This window comes from Ranitomeya variabilis, chromosome 4 (assembly GCF_051348905.1).
Source record: "Ranitomeya variabilis isolate aRanVar5 chromosome 4, aRanVar5.hap1, whole genome shotgun sequence".
NCBI lineage: Eukaryota > Metazoa > Chordata > Amphibia > Anura > Dendrobatidae > Ranitomeya > Ranitomeya variabilis.
Genome location: NC_135235.1, coordinates 47,507,778 through 47,527,755, shown reverse-complemented (window position 1 = coordinate 47,527,755; position 19,978 = coordinate 47,507,778). Strand labels below are relative to the sequence as shown.

At 46.4% G+C, this 19,978-nt stretch overlaps 1 protein-coding gene across 2 annotated transcripts in view; it reads right to left on the bottom strand.

Annotated features, from left to right (window-relative positions):
• INPP5A (inositol polyphosphate-5-phosphatase A) overlaps positions 1-19,978 on the bottom strand; it is a 473,991-nt gene that overhangs the window by 66,060 nt on the left and 387,953 nt on the right. The window lies entirely within an intron of this gene.

Sequence of the window (19,978 nt, the reverse complement as noted above, 5' to 3'; positions counted from 1 at the left end):
GGGATTTTACATGGCCACTTTATCCTAGCAACGCCTTGGATACGCTTGGAAAAGGGGCTTATCTACCTTGGGGGCACTGTCGCAGCATTGCATGGAGGCTGGGGAACTCTTTTCCTGGTTGCTAAGCGATTTCAAATGATCAATCTAAGGTACTTACACCATGTAAAACCCTATAGCAAGCAGGGTGCCCCCAAGGTAGATAAACCCCTTTTCCAAGCATATACAAGGCATTGCTAGGATAAAGTGGTCATGTAAAATCCCATAGCAACCAGTAAAAGGGTTCCTCGGTGTAACAGGCCAAAGTAACCCTGTCCCAGATTAACCCCGGGTATAATTTGGTCTATGCCAGAGTATACCCGGGCATAAACTGGCCTAGGCCAAACTATACCCCGGGGTGTAAAATAGCCTAGGCCAAACTATACCCCTCCAGGCCAGATTATGTAACTAATCTGGGGTTAAAGTTGCCTAGCCCAATTTATACCTCTCAGCTCATATTATACCCCAATGAAATCATTTGCATTGAGTGATATACACAAGAATTACTTAATGCTTCAACATTTTATTGAGAAACCAAACTGACAATTCTTAAAGAGTACCTCCCACTATACAAAACTTTTGCCCATGGCAAAAGTAGTTGTAAAGGGGGGTATTTGTAATGCATATGCATTACAAATACCCCCCCATTTTATAGTTACCTTAGGGGGGCTGCCCGATTACCCCCCCTCGCTAACCGCCGCTGCCCGTCTCCTGGTAGACGGGGTCCCCCTCCTGCCGCTAGGTGGCGCTGCCTCTCCATGCGCCGACGTCACAGCCAGGCGCCATAGAGGAGAGCGGCACCTGGCTAGTGCCGTTGGAGCTTGTAGAAGCAGAGCCAGCACCACCTAGCGGTGGGAGGGGGGGCAATAATTTCTCATTAGCTATAAGTCACTTATCATGCAATGCAATTATCTGGGGCAACAAATCGCCCAACAGTCATTCTGTGTATTATGACATTTAGTCTAGCATGTCCTTGCTACCAAATTAACGTTTAAAGCTAAACACTGATAACAACATTGAAATGATCGTGCTTATTTTCAAGATACAGTGCATGTTCAGTTGTTGACTGCAGATTGAAGCTTGCAGGATATGTCAACCAATCCATGGAGTCACCGACGTTTGTGTAGATTATTATGTCGCAACTCAACAGATTCGCCGTGGTCATGATCTCTGCATCAGTTGCCCAGACTCCATCACGAGAGATTCCAGAGATGTTCACATATTCATTCACATTTTGGTTCAAGTAGTCCTGTAGTTTTTTTGTCAAGTCAGTTTTCATATGGTGGATGACTTTATCTCTGAGAAGGGAATGGTTGTCCTCTGTTCCTGTCAAGATGTAGCTGATGGCCCGGAAGAAGCAGTTTCCATCACCTTTGGTTTTATATGTACGCCGTGGTTGTTCAAGGTCTCGTCTGCATCCACAGTATACAACCTTACTAAACGTAAGGCCAAGAGTGGTGCTAAGATACTTCCTTCTTGAACTTGGTAGTAGGTTGAAAGCCTTAGTTTGCTTATTTTTCTGTGTGGCAGAGTCACTGGAATAATCATCATCGGATGGTGGAGAAGCCTCTTTATCCTGGTAAATCTTTAGGTTGCTGGTGTGGTATGTGTTGCTTAATATCTTGCCAGTTTTGTTGTTCTTAAGTTTTACTCGTCCCTTGGTCAAGGATTCCACAACTAAATAAGGTCCAATCCAGCGTGGTTCCATCTTTGAACCTATGCGTTGAATACGGCGCTGATTCTTGATATGAACTATGGTACCAGCAGTGATTTCTTTGTTGCTTTTGTGTCGGCGATCAAAGGCACACTTCTGGTGTTCTTGAGCAGAGTGGATGTTGGTACTGACGTCTGAGTGCAGCTTTTTAAGAATGCTTGACAGTGTATTTAGCACATCAGGGGTGGCATGATCTGAAATGGGCATGGGATCCACCGTATCATCTTTTGAGGGATTAAGGTCCATGGGAAGCTTGGCCTTCCGTCCATACATGACCTCAAATGGAGTAACCTTGGTTGAAGCATGCACAGATGTGTGATAGGCAAACAGAACACCAGGGATGAATTGATCCCAGTTGTTTCCTTGGTCATTGACAAGCTTACTAAGAGCTTCTTTAAGTGTCCGATTATCACGTTCCCGCTGGCCATTTGTTTGTGGGTGGTATGCAGATGAAATACGGTGATCTGTTTGAAAATGTTCCATCAGGTTGTCAATGATCGAGTTTACAAACTCTCGTCCCTGGTCGCTAATCAGAGTCTCCATACAGCCAAGGCGACAGATAACGGAGTACAAAAAATTTGCCACTGACTTGGCACTCTTATCTGGGACAGCTGTTGCTTCAGTCCATTTGGAGAAATGATCAGTGGCAGCAACTATATATTTGTTGCCATTTGATGTTTCCTGAAGAGGGCCAATCATATCAATCCCAACTAAGCTCCATACTTTTCCAGGCACTGATATACTGTTGAGTGGTGGAGCTTCCTTTGTGATTTTGGGATTTATAACAAAACATTTTTGACAGGCTTTCACATACTGGTGAACGTCATTTTTCATTCCCTTCCAGTAAAACCGGTCAGAGATTTTGGCTAAAGTTTTATCTCTGCCAAAATGGCCCCCAGATATTGGGTTGTCATGACAGGCCTTCAGGATATTTGGCAGTCGACTTTTAGTAAGAACCTCCTTTTCCCTATGATAAACAATTCCTCCTTGGGCTCGATATGGCTTTGCTGTTTGTCTAAACTGGGACTTGGCATTTGCACGTTTCTCAGGAGGTAGATCGTAGGTATACTGAGGGTACCTTTGTTCTGTTGCAGTGTAGAATCTCAAAAGCTGGTCATACAATTGATCTTCCATGGTTGTCAAAATTGGAAAAGATTTGGTGTCATAGAGAGCAGAGAGGTGTCATAGAGAACATACAAAACAAGTTATCATTAACTATGCACTGACAGGACAGCGCCATCTACTGTCAGTTCAGATCTGCACACTTTTCAACAAATAAGCAATAGGGTGAGAAAAACAGTGAAGTGATAACATTATGGCCTAGAGAAATACTATAAAAACTATTTTATACCCCCTGGTATAAAGTTTATCCCCCGGGGGTATACTATGGCCTAAGTCAGCTTTTGAATTTTTGTGCTGTTTCCTTCCTCAGTAAAAGGGTTCCCCGGCTTCCCCGCAGTGCTGCGAGGGTGCCCCCATGGTAGATAAACCCATTTTTTAAGCGTATCCAAGGCGTTGCTAGGATAGAATGGCCATGTAAAATCCCATAGCAACCAGTAAAAGGGTTCCCCACCCACCCCGCAGTGCTGTGAGGGTGCCCCCAAGGTAGATTAACCCCTTTTCCAAGCGTATACAAGGCGTTGCTAGGATAAATTGGTCATGTAAAATCCCATAGCAACCAGTAAAAGGGTTCCCCGGCTTCCCCACAGTGCTGCAAGGGTGCCCCCAAGGTAGATAAACCCCTTTTCCAAGCGTATACAAGCCGTTGCTAGGATAAAGTGGTCATGTAAAATCCCATAGCAACCACCTAAGGGGTTAACCACCTATCCTTAAGTGCTGCGAGAGTGCCCCCAAGGTAGATAAACCCCTTTTTCAAGCGTATTCAAGGCGTTGCTAGGATAGAGTGATCATGTAAAATCCCATAGCAACCAGTAAAAGGTTTCCCCACCCACCCGCAGTGCTGCAATGGTGCCCCCAAGATAGATAAACCCCTTTTCCAAGCGTATCCAAGGTGTTGCTAGGATAGAGTGATCATGCTATATCCCATAGCAACCAGTAAAGGGGTTCCCCACCCACCCCTCAGTGCTCGTCAGTGCCCCCTAGGTATACAAAGCCCTTTTCCAAGCATATCCAAGGCGCCAAGACAACGAGCTGGCACGAGCAGGGCTGAAGATTTCATGTCACATGTGACTATAGGGAGGGGGTGGGGCTTAGAAAGGGAGATCCCTGGCGTCACCAGAGGTGGAGGAGCTTGAAAAGGAGCAGTGCCCGATGGGAGGGGGAGCTGTGACCTAGAAGAATGAGCAGCTTTCCCTCAGCTTACCCTGGGGGGTATAATCTGGCCTGGAGGGGTATACTTTGGCCTAGGCTATTTTATACCCCGGGGTATAGTTTGGCCTAGGCCAAAGTATACCCGGGGTATAATCTAGCCTAGGCCACTTTAACCCCGGGTATAGTCTGGCCTGGGGGTATAATCTGGCCTGTTACACCGGGACACGTCTATCATCCAGGGAACACCAGCTGACAAATTATCCCTATCCAGCCACCAACTTAGGGATTTCAGAGTCGCTGGTTCTAGCGTTATTTTTTCCTCTAATACACCCCTCAAGATCCTATCCTTAACCAAAATCTCTTTCTGGAGGGATCTAGTGTGAAAGTGTGCCCACCTTACCGCTGGTATGCACGATGTGAGGGACCCCAACAGGGACATAGCTTGCCGCAGGGTCATAGAGGGTGTATTTACTGCTTTTAGTACCTGATGCTGAATCTGAGATAGTTTATTTTCCGGAAGATAACACTGCTGTGTAGTTGAATCTAGTAATAAGCCCAGAAACATCTGAATTTTTTGAGGCTGTAATCGAGATTTTTCAAAATTAATTATCCAGCCCAGGCGTTCCAGCGTAACCCTAGTTAGTTCTAGTTGGGACAAACAGTGTTCTACCGAGTTACCTATTATGAGGAAATCGTCAAGGTATGGGACAATAAGGACATTAGATTCTCGCAAGTGAGCCATCACCTCTGCCACTATTTTAGTGAATACCCTAGGGGCTGATGTTATACCGAAAGGAAGAGCTCTGTACTGAAAGTGATAAACAACTCCTCCCATTAATACTGCTACCCTCAAGAACTGCTGGAAATCCACATAAATAGGTACGTGGTAATAGGCATCCTTTAAGTCGACTACCACCATGAAGCAGTTTTTGAACAGTATCTTTATTGTTGAGCTAATGGACTCCATCTTAAAGGTATGCTTAACCAAAAAACTATTAAGATGTCTGAGATTTATAATGGTTCTAAACGAGTTATCAGGTTTCTGAATAAGAAACAAGGGAGAATAGAATCTATCAGTCTCTGGAACTTGTGTAAGAACATTTTTAGAACAGAGAGACCAAACCTCTTCTTCTAGAGCCGATTGTTCTAGGGGATTAGAACGTAAGGGTGTTAACATAAATTTATACTGTGGGGTATGGCAAAACTCAAGAGTAAGACCTCGAGAAATAGTATCTTGAACCCAGACACTATTCGTGATCTCTGACCATTCTGAACCAAAATGCAAAAGTCTGCCCCCCACCGGGGCTCCTAGTCATTTGTCCTCCTTCTTCCTTTCTTTTGAGGAACGACGGAACATATATCCCGTACCTCGTCTACGTCTGTCGTCCCACCTAGACCGATCCCTTGAAGGTGAAAAGGTACGCTTCCCTCCGCGACCGAACCTTCTTTTATTAAAGGGACGACGGTAGGATCCCAGCAGGTTGGGGAACTTCTTTTTGTCATCTCCCGCTTTTTCTAGGAGTTCATCTAAGGTGGGCCCGAATAGATACTCCCCTTTACATGGAATGATGCAGAGTTTTGATTTTGACTGTATATCGCCTGGCCAACATTTCAGCCAAAGAGCCCTTCTGGCCGCATTCGAGAGACCTGCTGCCCTAGCAGCCATTTTGACAGAGTCAATAGACGCATCTGATAAGAAAGCAGCTGCTTCTTGGATCAGTGGTAAGGCAGTCAGGATAGAATCCCTTGATGCACCTTCTTTTAACTGAGTCTCTAATTGTTCCAACCAGACCATCATTGATTTGGCTGTACAGGTTGAAGCCACCGCAGGCCTTAAAGAACCGGCCGCCATCTCCCAGGTACTTTTTAGAAAGGTGTCCGCTTTTCTATCAAGGGGGTCCTTAAGGGTCCCCATGTCCTCAAAGGGGAGAGAGGCCCGTTTGGCCACTTTGGCTATTGCCGCATCCAACTTAGGGGCTTTTTCCCAGTTGGTGACTGCGGGATCATCAAACGGATATCGGCGCTTCTGCGCTGGGGGTAAGGAACCCTTTCTCTCAGGTTTTTTCCACTCTTTACTGATAAGAGCCTGGATTTTTTCGTTGAGCGGGAAGACTCTACGTTTTTTCTGCTCCAACCCACTGAACATAATTTCCTCCTTGGAAAGTTGGGGTCTCGGTTCCGTTATGCCTATCGTTCCTCTGACCGCCTTGACCAGCTTATCCACTCGTTCGAGTGGTAGACAGAAGCGGGCGGTGTCCTCATCCGAGGAAGAGGATGACGCAGCCGAACCGGAGAAAACTTCCTCCTTATCCTCTTCTACTGAAGAATCGGAGAGTAACGGAGCTTTGGATTTAGAGCTTCCTCCTTGAGAAAAACCCTTTAAGGATTGTCTGACCTCCATTCTGATCATCTCCTTTAAGCTGGTGGTCATAGTCAGGGATTCCTCCGCCACCTGAGGGGGGTAAGTAAAGCAATCTAATCCCTGTAGATATAATGCTCTCCCCCTCTCCCCTTTCCTGAGACCTCACCGTCTGCTGTATACAGGGGCCACATAACTTTTTAGGGCACGAATCAGGTGGGGGAACCCCGCAGATTCCACATTCCCTGTGTTTCGCCTTCCCGGCACATTTCTTCCCCTATAATGGAACATATGAGGGGAATCATGTCACTGAGTGAACTTTCACGAAGATCACTTACCAGCGCTGCCCAAAGAAAAAGTACCGGAATCCGAGGGGGGTTTCTCCTGGCTGACGTTCCAGACCCCTGTCTGGAGGTGCTTTTGTGACCAGATTCACTACTCCTTTTGTCGCGATCCTTCTCTTTAGGCTTCTGGGCTTCCAGAAGCTGCACGTGCTCGTCCTCCATCTTCACCAGATATGAGGCCAGAAGCAAGGGATCACGATCCGGAGTTCTTTTTATAACCTCTCCCCCGGTCAGCAGCTGTGCCTAGCGCTCCCCTGATTACTTCTCCCGGCCTCCCCCTGGTGCAGGTGGTAAACCCCCGGGGCTCAGAACGCCGGCGACGCTGTACCGGTGGGCGCCGCCATCTTGGTATTCACTGCGCATGCGCAGGACCCCGGAAACCCGGAAGTGACTGCCGACTCCTCCCCCGGAGTCACCCGGCCTCCCAGCGCTTCCCATCAGCGCACAGAGCGGCGAGGACGCCGGACAGAGCCGCAGCACCTCCGGATGGCGCCAAGCATCGCCGCATACCTGAGACCCCAGCTACCCCAGGAGGAGGGGACCCAGGGGACATACTTACGCGGCGCTGGTCTAGAGACAGGACACCACCGGTGACCGCTCTCTGCTGGAATGTCGCCCATATGCAGCCCTGCCAGGACCATTGCGACATCTACCAGGGACTCCGCACCGGCCGAGGTACGAGACCCCCTCGCTACCCGAGTCGGCCGGCCGGCCTGGGATCCTTTTGTAAAATCTGTAGGATCCCGTCCCGTTAGGAACAGGAAACCAACTGATGCGTGGGAGAGGTGCCGCCCTTTTGTATCTGTGGGTTTCCTGTTCCTAAAGGGGCGGATCCCCTCTCTCGTGGTGCTGTCATGGGAGTCCGAATAAATGTGTACTTTCACGGAGATCACTCACCATTCAGATGTGGAGGCAGGTACCGGTTCTGGAGGAGGGCCGGGATCTGGCAGTGGAGCCTCTTGAGGAGGAGAGTTAGTCCTTGCAGCAGATCTGCTGCGCTGTGTGGATCGACCGCTTGATCCACTTCTGGAGCTCTTTGGGTCATTTTTCTTATGATGCTGCTGCCTTGGCTGCAGCTGCTGTGAGTCGCTGTCCTCCATAGTTAAAGGGAGATAGTGCGACAACCATGTGTGCACCATCTCCCTTTTTAAATCCGGCGCCAGCTCCGGCGTTTTCCGTCACTTCCGGTCCTGCACACATCCCTGGGAGAGGAGAAATTGCCGCACATGCGCGCGGAGATGACCCGGATTTGATGCCGCATTTCCGGAGCGGCGGCCATCTTTCTTCACCCGGCCCGTGCAGCAGCCGGCACAGGAGCTCCGGGTGACCAGCGCCCCTTCGTCCGTCGGAGTCTGGCGGCGGCCTCTCCCCCGCTCACCCTGAAAACCCCATCGGTCTCAGCGGTGGCGGCTTCGGGTGCCGGACCAGCCGCGGCAGGAGCCTCCTCGCTGCCAGAACTCGACTGTCCGGTCCCGGTCCCTGGATACGACGTCTTCCTTGCAGGTACTGCCGAAAAGAGGTTCCCCGTTCAGGGACAGGAAACCAACTGATGCGAGGGAGAGGTACCGCCCTTATGTATCTGTAGGTTTCCTGTCCCCGAAGGGCGGATCCCCTCTCTCCGTAGTGCTGTCATGGGAGACCGAGAAAGATATAATGTTAAAAATAATAAAAAAAAAAATTGTGCTATTCTCACCTTCCGGCGGCCCCCAAAGCCTTCCCCATCCTCGCGATGCTCTCGGCAGCTCCGTTCCCAGTAATGCTTTGCGAAATGACCCCAGATGATGTAGGATCACGCGAGACCGCTACGTCATCACGGGTTATTGCCGCAAAGCATCACTGGGAACGGACCTGGCGAGAGCATCGCTAACTCCTGGGCTGGATCCGGGGGCCGCCGGAAGGTGAGTATATAACGTTTTTATTTTAATTATTTTTTGTAACAGGGATTTGGTGCCCACACTGCTATATACTATGTGGGCTGTGTTATATACTCTGTGGCTGTGCTATATATACTACGTGGCTGTGCTATACACTACGTGGGCTGTGCCTGTGCTATATAATAAGTGGCTGTGCTATATACTATGTGGATTGTGCTATATACTACGCGGACTGTGCTATATACTACGTGGACTGTGCTATATCCTACGTGGCTGTGCTATATACTACGTGGGCTGTGCTATATCCTATGTGGGCTGTGCTATATCCTACGTGGGCTGTGTTATATACTACGTGGCTGTGCTATACACTACGTGGGCTGTGCTATACACTACGTGGGCTGTGCTTTACACTACATGGGCTGTGCTTGTGCTATATACTATGTGGACTGTACTATATACTACGTGGGCTGTGCTATATGCTACGTGGGCTGTGTTATATGCTACGTGGGCTGTGTTATATGCTATGTGGCTGTGCTATATACTACATGGGCTGTTATATGCTACGTGGCTGTGCTATATACTACGTGGCTGTGCTATATACTACGTGGGCTGTTATATGCTACGCGATGCTCTCGGCAGCTCCGTTCCCAGTAATGCTTTGCGAAATGACCCCAGATGATGTAGGATCACGCGAGACCACTACGTCATCACGGGTTATTGCCGCAAAGCATCACTGGGAACGGACCTGGCGAGAGCATCGCTAACTCCTGGGCTGGATCCGGGGGCCGCCGGAAGGTGAGTATATAACATTTTTTTATTTTAATTATTTTTTTTAACATGGATTTTGTGCCCACACTGCTATATACTATGTGGGCTGTGTTATATACTCCGTGGCTGTGCTATATATACTACGTGGCTGTGCTATACACTACATGGGCTGTGCCTGTGCTATATACTAAGTGGCTGTGTTCTAAACTATGTGGACTGTACTATATACTACGTGGGCTGTGCTATATGCTACGTGGGCTGTGCTATATGCTACGTGGCTGCGCTATATACTATGTGGGCTGTTATATGCTACGTGGCTGTGCTATATACTACGTGGGCTGTTATATGCTACGTGGCTGTTATATATGCTAGTGTTATATGCTACGCGGCTGTGCTATATGCTACGTGGCTGTGTTATATGGTACGTGGGCTGTGCTATATGCTACGTGGGCTGTGCTATATGCTACGTGGGCTGTGCTATATGCTACGTGGGCTGTGCTATATGCTACGTGGGCTGTGCTATATGCTACGTGGGCTGTGCTATATGCTACGTGGGCTGTGCTATATGCTACGTGGGCTGTGCTATATGCTACGTGGGCTGTGCTATATGCTACGTTTATGTTTACTGAACAAGTTCTGTCTTACATATTCTAGAATACCCGATGCGTTAGAATCGGGCCACCATCTAGTTTTAAATAATCTTGATTGACTTGCATTCATCTTTCCTTATTTCCAAAAAATACACTGGACAAGTTCCAAAATCAGCCACAAACTTTTGCTCTCTGTGATTCTGCTAATTGAGGCATACGACCACTGCACTGATGGAAGCAGAGAAGGAAAGAAAGTCCAAAGAGAATGGATTCCTACCTCTACAGCACAGATGACCATTGGTTCATAAAGACAACCTCTGTCAATATACCAGGGACCACCTTCTCTGAATCAAAGTAAGGATTGCTAAGCAAGAGCTGTTCGATCCACGACAGACCCGGGTTTGTCCACATATTACATAGTCGGCAACTCATTTGAATAGCAGACATAAAAACAATCAAAAGTTTTCAGTGACCATCATCATGGAAGATTTCATAAGTACCTAATGTCAAAAGCTGTCCCATACATCTACTTCAATAGAATCTGGCAGGTCCCCTAACTATACCCATCCACTATTGGGGTGGTATGGGTGCAGAGTAGTAGGGACACGGGACGTGACAGGTTTCCTTTAGGGCTCATTAACACTTCAGTTTTTCATGTATAAGTGCTATCCATGTTTGTCACGGATAGCACTCAGAGGCAGCACGGTGTCTCAGTGGTTAGCACCGCAGCCTTGCAGAGCTGGAGTCCTGGGTTCAAACCTCACTAAGTACAACATCTGCAAAGAGTTTGTATGTTCTCTCCGTGTTTGCGTGGGTTTCCTCCGGGTTCTCCGGTTTCCTCCCACACTCCAAAGACATACTGGTACGGAATTTAGATTGTGAGCCCCATCGGGGACAGGGATGATAATGTGCGCAAACTGTAAAGCACTGCGGAATATGTTAGCGCTATATAAAAATAAAGATTATTATTATTATACCTACGATAGTGTATGGGGCTGGTCACAGATCGGTGATTTCTTGTGGACCGAGTGGTCCATGCAAAATCACGGAGACATGTCCGATGTGGATTCGCGTGTCGGATCAAATTTGCCAGTGAAAGTCTTCGGGTCTATAAAAAAGGTAGGATAGCACTCAGATGCCATTTTTCACTGACTGATTGATAAAAGAAGACTGGCAACACTGACGACACCATGAACGATTTTCTCATAGGAGAAAATCACTGACGTGTTCATGAGCCTTTAATGTAGATTTTTCCATTCAGGAGCCTAGAAAAGCTGAATGATTAAGGGTATGTTCCCACGGTCAGTAAATGCTGCGTGTTGGCGCTGCTTACATCAGCAGCGTCCAACCCGCAGCGTCCAGATGTTACAACATAGTGGATGGGAGTTCAAGAAATGTCATCTCCACTATGCATGCTGAGATGCCTGCAGATCAACCGCAGAGACAGACATAAGGCGCGTCTTTCTAGACCGCAGAATGTCAATTTATCTTGCGGAGACGCTTGTCTCCGCAAGATAAATGTCAATCGTACAATGTACTGGACAAGGTGAATCCGCACAGTTCAATAAACACATGCGGATTCACCTGCGTTGAAAAGCTGGCAGCGGAGCGGACATGAGCTGCGTTCAAAGAGCTGCCGATTCCTCACCATGGGAACATACCCTAAAGAGTAACCATTATTTTAATTTTTATTTCATTAATCAATAGCACACATGAAAATAGGAAACGTTGCAAAATAAACAGATTTGCTTCTGTGGCGCCCCAGGGTCCTGGTCGTCACAGTGGCATTGCTTTCCTCCAGGGGAGAGTGATGCTACATTCGGAGGCAAGGAAGGATAACTGCATCCAGGTACCACAAGCATGCAACACATTCATACTCCAGGCCACCAGGGGGAGCTTTTGATCCTATTTATTAGGTGACTCCCCATATATATAGAACTGGTAGTCTGTAGGGAAAGGTAGAACGTTCCAGACAGCTGTCTGAGCTGAGGGGGACAGAGGAGAGGGTTCACGGAGCTGTGCATGCCCTAAGAGCTGCAGCTCCCAGAAAGAGACACATAGGAAGCCGAATACGTTGCAGTGAGCGTGCAGGAAAGCAAAGCACGGGAGAGGATACCAGAAGGGGACCAGCCCCGAGCAGGCTGCCTCCTTCTGTGGCGCAGATAACCGGTAGCCAGAACACCGAGGTAGTAAGGGCCTCTACGCCTTACTTCAGAGACCGGTAGGACAGCTAATTGCACGTTACCTGTCGGCACCTACACCCAGGAGGCACGGTGACACCCCACAGAGCAAGGTTATCTAAGAGACCCTATAAACAGGCTCAAGTTACCAGTCATACTGGTTTTGTCCTATCCTATAAGGGGGACAGAGAGAGAGAGGAACACCACATCTGTGAGGACCTTACGAGAGGCTTAGCAGTAAGAGACTGCACCACTACAGCACAAGGGAAGGCTATTGATTTCCACCTGGGCAAGGGGACTCTGGACTTGCCTCCAAACCGGCCAGACCCTACCTGCCCTGTGATCTGGTGCTCTGGACTGTGGCTGCTGAAACCAACAGTAAGCAAGGTAAAGAGACTGCAATCCTTTGTCCTCGTTCTTCTCTGCACCTCTCACCATTCTACTATCTACATACTGGGAAGCCCTGGGGACACACTTCACCTGTGGGAAGGTATACCATCTAGCTGCCATAACATCACTCCAGCGAACCCCTTAAAGCAGCGTCGGTCCCCACTGACCGAACACCACAGGTGGCATCATGAACATAAACTTAATCCCTTTAAAGACCTTTCCCTTTTACATGGGCGCCCTGGGCCACGGACCGGGTCGCCGCCACCGTGACATCCCCCTGTGAACACTGGACCCGGTACCGAGTACCCCGCGGTCCTGGCGGGCGACTCACTTCTTTCTCCTCCTGGACTCAGCTTTCACTCTCAATTCTTGGGTAACATTTCTATTTATTGAAGAAAGATTTCCTCATTAATGAGATAAGAAATGACAGTTGGTGCTTTTAAAGTTTGATGGAGGGAGAGGAACTAAAGACAGACATTCTGCTGCAATTTGTTCTGAAATGATACAGCTCTCTATAGAACTTTATGAGCACCAACTGTCACTTCTTACCTCCGTAATTGAAAAGTCTGTATTTACTGAAGACATATTTTAATCATGAATTGGAAATTGAAAATAAATGATCAATTCAGGAGAAGAAAGAAGCAGATTCCTGTAATAATAGGTATAAAAATGCTTCTTATTTTCATGTATACTATTAATTTATGAAAAAAAATAAATAAAACAATGGTTACTCTTCGAAACCTGTGCAAATTAGAGGGTCCACACATTGATTTTCACTACTCATTTTCCAAAACCAAAAAAAGATTATTTTTCTTTGTGTGGGGGAGATTATAGAATATCCTGGAGTAACTCCTAGCTGAAACACTTGAATCCCAGATAATGTATCAGCACAGCAAACATTCTGAATAGGTTCAAGGCTTTGCTTACTTTTCAGTTAACACAGGTGATGTTAAGAAGGCTATTCGGCTCCTTATAATGATTAAAATGGATAACAGACTGATGGGGGATCATCATTTGCCTGAAAGGACCACAGCGTTTCGGCAAGTGCAGCAGCCCCTTCATTGTTTCGCAGACATGGCTCCATATTTTTTTTGGTGGCTGTGCTGGGTATTGCAACTGGGAGCAGCTGGGTCTTATCCAAATCAATAGGACTGTGCTGCAATACCAGGCACTGCCACTATTAAACGTATGGCGCTGTTTTTGGTATATAGCCATTGGGGAGCCATAGGCTGTTAGGTGGCTGTCACAAGAGTCGGACCCCCATGTATGTAAGACCGAGGGAAGACCATTGATTTTATATGATCGTAATGAACCCTTTAAGCAGTCGTCCTTCAAAATGCAAAATAAAACTTACCTGCATGTGAGATTGGTTTTAAGGTAATAATTTTTTTTTTTATCCTTTATGAAACTTTGCATTCAGTTTATGTACCATGACACGTCTTTAATTCAACGTTATTAAGTTAGGACATAAAATAAGCAAAGAGACCAGGCGCCTCATTTGGGAGATTTGAAGACTTAACTAGGAGATCAATTATTAATAACTTTGGGGTATAATATTTACCCTCAGGTCTTCAGAAAAAAAAAACCCGCTGATCAAACATGAATTATCCCAGAGCCGCTTGCTTCCGCCGAGTACGGCTGCACAGATCAAAAACTACAAAGTCTGAACCTTTTTCAGAATGAAAATTTCATTTCTGCTGCTTAGAGAAAAAAAAAAAGTGATCTATTACAGATTTTTTATAAGTATGATAACTATTTTATGTATCAGGGACATCTATCTCTTAAATTACACTGGGAAAAGAGACGAGAGGCGAAATAAATATATAAATAAAATAATAAAAAAAAACCCCTCTCCACGGACAATGATAAAGTAGTTAGTGGATAATAAATATTTGTCAGGTCTTGTCACATCTGCACAAATTCCGCTATTAGTGAAGAGACGCTGCACAGATAGAAATAAATAGAGGCTAGAAAATCAATGCATCTTGAGCTCAAGCAGTTGCTAAACACACAGAAAAACATCTTTATCCAACAAGCGGCGCGCGGAGAAAATTCCCAAGTCTTGCCTCGCTGCAGCGAAGGAAAATTTAATCTTCCCAAATACTCATCAGGGCACTCCATCCTGCAGACCTGACAGCCCCACTTATAATTAATTATACAATTTCGATGGGAATATCGACTAAACCGAGCAATATATCATAGCAAAAGTCAATAGCCATGGACACATTCAATCATGTCCCAGCCAATGATTACTACTCTTAAAATACAATAATTATTTTCAGGAGCCAGCTCGAATTAAATTTCTGTCAGCCTGGTACAAGACCAGTGCTTGATGAAGGATGCAATGGATTTTTTTGGGGTTGAATTCGGCCCAGGAACATTCATCCTTTAAGATAGGTAGTTTGTTTTTTAGCGATCATGGTGCTGCGTATTTAACTAGACCATGAAGATTAGATTATCTCCTCTGACTCATTATATCATTTATCTTTTTCTTGCCTCTATGGCTGGATAGGAAGATTCTCTGCAAGTACAAAAAAAAAAGGTTCAGGCTGTTTTCTTAAGGATATATGCTATGCATCTTGCAGGTAAAGCCGGCAGGGTCCTAAAGGCCTCTGTACACATTAAAGGGTTGACCACTACTACAACAACCCCTTTTCATACACCACGCTTGGCCCAAATAAAATAAAAAACCCTATACTCAACTCCCGTGTAGGTGTCGGCACTCACGGTCCAGGAGCTCGTGTGGTTGTTGTGACACTGCCGCCCAGTCAGCTCTGGCATCATTGTCCCCGCCTTTGGACAAATTGAACATTAAGAGGAAGTCAGAAATCGGCTGAAGCCCAGACTTCCTCTTCATGTTCAATTTGTCTGAAGGCCGGGACAGTGATGCCAGAGCTGATTGGGCACCAGTGTCACATGTCACACCAACCACACGGGAACTGTTGTGAATTTGCTTTTTGCTCCCTCTAGTGGTTACTAGTTTTTTGACTCTGGTTTTTCTGTCATTCCTTTTATCCGCACCTGGGTCGTTAGTTAGGGGTGTTGCTATATAAGCTCCCTAGACCTTCAGTTCAATGCCTGGCAACGTAGTTATCAGAGCTAGTCTGCTGTGCTCTTGTCTACTGATCCTGGTTCCAGTTATATCAGCTAAGTCTGCCTTTTGCTTTTTGCTATTTGTTTTGGTTTTGTATTTTTGTCCAGCTTGTTCCAAATCTATATCCTGACCTTTGCTGGAAGCTCTAGGGGGCTGGTGTTCTCCCCCCGGACCGTTAGACGGTTCGGGGGTTCTTGAATTTCCAGTGTGGATTTTGATAGGGTTTTTGTTGACCATATAAGTTACCTTTCTTTATTCTGCTATCAGTAAGCGGGCCTCTCTGTGCTAAACCTGGTTCATTTCTGTGTTTGTCATTTCCTCTTACCTCACCGTTATTATTTGTGGGGGGCTTCTATCCAGCTTTGGGGTCCCCTTCTCTGGAGGCAAGAAAGGTCTTTTGTTTTCCTCTACTAGGGGTAGCTAGATTCTCCGGCTGGAGCGTGTCATCTAGAATCAACGTAGGAATGATCCCCGGCTACTTCTAGTGTTGGCGTTAGGAGTAGATATATGGTCAACCCAGTTACCACTGCCCTATGAGCTGGATTTTTGTATTCTGCAGACTTCCACGTACCTCTGAGACCCTCGCCATTGGGGTCATAACAGGGAACCCCTGGTAGAGCGAGTGCCGACACTGCTGGAACTCCCAGCACGGGAGGTGAGTATAAGCTTTTTTTTATTATCGAGGCCAAGTGTGGGGTATGACAAGGAGTTGTCCAAGTAGCAGACAACTTCTGTAAGCTAAAGTCTGACGAACCTGACGATTTTGGCATAACAATGCAACCATCTGATGTGCATGGGGACTCCCAATTTTTCCCCCAACAGATGTCAAGGATAGTAAAATCTGGCCTGGTGAATTTCAGAAGCTGATCCTTTTGGGATAAGCCATCGCCAGAGAAGTCCGACAGCACACCTCTCAGAGAACACAGGAATAACGATCCAAGCATTTCTACATATGGGGGAGAGATAACCTTTAGCCGAATGATCGTTAGGCTGACATTTAGCTCGTAAGGGGGTCTTAAGGAACCCTTTAAGGAAAACAGATCGATAAATAGTGAGAGAGGGTTGTCTTGGACCAGAAAAATGGACAGCTTTATGCCAAAAATAGTGCCACTCTTGTTTATGGGCTGCCTCTGACATTGCAGCTCAGCCCTGTTAACTTAAAAGTGGCACCATGAGTAGCCCTGCATTTGGGAGGAAAGTAGTAGACCCAGTTTTCTCATTTCAGACAAAAATATAAAATTAAGGATAAAATTATAAAACAGAATAATAAAGGGTTTCCCCATAAGTAGAACGACTGTAAAATAGTAAATCTAATCTAGCACTTTTAATGGGGTTTTCCCAAGATGGAGATTTGTCATTTCTACACAGGAGGAGAAGTGATAAATATCCAAAGCTACTAGTACTTTCATTGATCACAAGAACGGTGTTCCCAGAGATACAGTCCAAATGGTGTAACTCGAAGCTTGAAGGCACAATTCAATATCTCCATAAGGGTCACCAAATATTGGGGATTGTTAATGGTACTGGTCTTTTTTATATTGGCCAACGAGAATTTTCAGTCCCCATAACCTTCAGGCAACACCTAGACCCACTGTAGTTCTATCTCTATATGTTCACACTGCAGGGAGAAGGTGTTTAAATATATTTGGTCCCTTTTCAGTCAAATAGCTCATCATAATGTACAATTCCACATGATTTGGAGGTTGAAATTAGCCAGCTTACTTCTTGGGCCCCTGTGCGGTTACACAGGTTACACCAACGATGTGTCCACCCTTAGACAAAGTACAGAGCTCATGTTGGACACAAGGTCTACAGCTGCTCAATCCAAACGCATTGAGGAAAAACAAGGGACTCCATGTTCTAGTAATCGTGGGGGGATCCAGCGATCAGTTATTATTTACTCATCCTGTGGACAGATGATTGATGTCCATTTTTGGAAAACCCTTTCAAGAGCCTTAATGTTGGAGGCCTGAATCTATATGCAGCCTTGTTGGAAAAAGCTCCGGTTCCTCCTGCAGCTTTTGGATGGAGTAAGATCATACAATGAACGTTGGTGCTCTATTCTCCAATCAGTACTTGGGATGTAGTTTCATATCGTACGGTTCAAATAGATCCTGCTTTCTGCTTTCGGTGATAATGCATTTTGTTTGAAAAGAAAAAAGCGTGGAGTATAGCTGCCACCTTGGCATAAAGGGTTAAACGTTAATTGATAGATCCGTATGTGTCTGTGTGTCAAACTGTTTTCCCCTGGTCACAAGACAGAAACAAGGAGGCACTAAATGGAGTGGCCAGATGAATATTCCCCCTGCTGTGGTTTTCATTGTCTATGTTCATGAAGGTGATAGCAGAGCAAAGCATTAATGCCACAAACCGCCAACAAAGAGGCAGAGTGCCCGCAGAAGAGGTAGCGGCCATAAGAGGTCAACAATGTGGCATAGTGGAGGCAGCTTCATTCTGCGCCTCATGGTTGTGGTCTTCTGGAAAGAGGGCAACATAAGGAAAAAAGGGGGACGCAAGCTCACAGTTTTGGTCATCGGTGGAAGTCTTCGCAGGGGGACCAACTCGGTTTTAACACTTATCAACTATCCCGTGAAAAGGTGATCTTTGGCGCTTGAAATATCTTTTTTAAAGGGAACCTGTCACCACGTTTTTGGAAGATGGGATAAAAATAGCGTTAAATAGGGGCAGAGGTGGGCGTTACATTAGTGTGTGTGTTATGCGTTTATTACCCACCTAAGTTGCCGAAATAACTTTGCAAAGTCTCCGTTTTCGCCTGTCAATCAGGCTGGTCAGGTCGCATGGGCGTTGTCTTCCCCCAGATTTGGCGTAGTTTTCCGTTGGTGGCGTAGTGGTGTGCGCATGCCCAAAGTCCGGAATCCTCTTCCAGGGGATTTAAAATAGCGCGGTGTTCGTTATTGCATTGGTGATCGGTGGGCGCGGCCATCTTCCTTTGGCCGCGCGTGCGCAGAAGCGGCGCTCTGCTGGCCGCGGCTTCAGGAAAATGGCCGCCGCGATATCCATCTGCGCACGCGCGGCATCCCGCGGCCATTTTCCTGAAGCCGCGGCCAAAGGAAGATGGCCGCGCCCACCGATCACCAATGCAATAACGAACACCGCGCTATTTTAAATCCCCTGGAAGAGGATTCCGGACTTTGGGCATGCGCACACCACTACGCCACCAACGGAAAACTACGCCAAATCTGGGTGAAGACACCACGCCCATGTGACCTGACCAGCCTGATTGACAGGCGAAAACGGAGACTTTGCAAAGTTATTTCGGCAACTTAGGTGGGTAATAAACGCATAACACACACACTAATGTAACGCCCACCTCTGCCCCTATTTAACGCTATTTTTATCCCATCTTCCAAAAACGTGGTGACAGGTTCCCTTTAAACTTCGCATCACAACTACGAGGTGGTCATCTGCAGTTGTGGGATCACAGCCCTCTGATTTTTCTGTATTCACATAATTACTAGGGATGATCGAATAGCTTCAGAAAACTCCTTATCCGAATAGCTATGGCGCTTCTCGAATAGCTGCATTGGGAACCCGGGTACCTGGAGCGCTCCATATAATCAGTTGTTCGGCGCATGTGTCGCGGATGTGTGACAGTCACAACACATGCATGGAGAGCCTGTTTGTTTGACAATCCATACATGTGTTGCAGCTGTTGAACAGCCACGAGACATGCAGGCATAGGGACCCAAAAATATTATTCGAGCATGCCGAAGACACTCTGTTAGCACATGAGCATGCCCGGATAACACAAGCATGCCAACATTTTGCACCAAAAATTTGTAAAATGATTTCACAAATTGTTGCATTTTGAGCCCATAGCTTTTTCCACAATGCAAGATATGCTTTCCATCTAGGCCACTGTTTATAGAGCAGCAAGAATTGTAAAAAAAACATACAATTAATGGAGGACAAGGCATGTGCGGTAGTTTTTGGTGCAAACAATGTGGGAAATTTACGACACCAAACTGTACCAACCTACTGTACCAAAAGTCTTGCTCTGAGTAAAGCCCTGAATAAAGTTCTGCTATGAAGTTTTCTTTCTGAAACATTTATTGCTAGTTTTGAGGGTAAGCAATTTCGAGCGCATGCCGTTTCGAGAGCAAGCCGTTTCGAGAGCAAGCCATTTCAAGAGCAAGCCGTTTCAAGAGCAAGCCGTTTCGAGGGCAAGCCATGCATCTGTCAGGTTGGGTTTTGATTTTGCATTCTGGTATAAGCAAATCTTTTTACTAGGTAATGTTCTTACAACTGCTTCTATGTGAAACCACAATTACTGTGTCACCTATACACATTGTGATTATGATTTTTATAAACAGACTTTTAAACTTATGGGATTTTCC